The sequence below is a fragment of the Bison bison genome, unplaced genomic scaffold, assembly GCF_000754665.1.
Source record: "Bison bison bison isolate TAMUID 2011002044 unplaced genomic scaffold, Bison_UMD1.0 scf7180017864260, whole genome shotgun sequence".
Taxonomy (NCBI): domain Eukaryota; kingdom Metazoa; phylum Chordata; class Mammalia; order Artiodactyla; family Bovidae; genus Bison; species Bison bison.
In genome coordinates this window covers 11348705-11349332 of record NW_011494832.1, presented here as the reverse complement: position 1 = coordinate 11349332, position 628 = coordinate 11348705, and the positions used below count along the sequence as shown (strand labels likewise).

The window sequence follows — 628 nt, the reverse complement described above, 5'->3', positions numbered from 1 at the left end:
AATCTGCAGCATCTGGGGCAGGGCGTGGGAGCTGGGTCCACCGGATGGGAAAGGTGGAGCTCAAGAGGAGGACTGATACCAGAAACCAGCACCCCAAGTGAGGGGGTGGGCAGAGAGAGGAATCCGAAGTATCCTGATAAACCAGCCCACCACCCACAGGAATAGGTGGGAGTAGACAGGCCTAGTTCTACAGGGAGGGTGGGGCGGAGGAGAGAGAAGGCGGTGATAGCCAAGGGACCAGAAAGAATTAGTCCTTGACCTTGTGTGTTTGGGGTGCTTTAAAGAAAGATTTCTGGACTAGGGGTACTAGAAGCCATCTGGGATGGTGGGTGTCCATCAGGGTGGAGCACCTTCTCTAGGCAGTTTAAAGAGGGGCAGAGGACAGCCGTGGGAGTGATGGAAGGAACTCCCCAGAAGCTGCAGAGAAGGCCCAGAGCCCCAGGGGCAAGGAGACACGCGAGTTCCAGGACACTTCTGGAAGGGAGTGATGAGAAGTGGTGGCAGCAGAGATTGGACTTCCAGGGGTCTGTTGTGTGAGTGTATGAACAGGAAAGGGGAGAATGGCTGGAACACGAGGGTTAAGTCTTGACCTTGTTATGGGTTAAATCGTGTTCTTCCCCCCCCCCCC

At 55.6% G+C, this 628-nt stretch overlaps 1 protein-coding gene across 1 annotated transcript in view; it reads right to left on the bottom strand.

Annotated features, from left to right (window-relative positions):
* RNF39 (ring finger protein 39) overlaps window positions 1-628 on the bottom strand; it is a gene marked incomplete at its 5' end in the record, with an annotated part of 5764 nt that overhangs the window by 1893 nt on the left and 3243 nt on the right. The gene's annotated exons all lie outside the window — the stretch shown is intronic.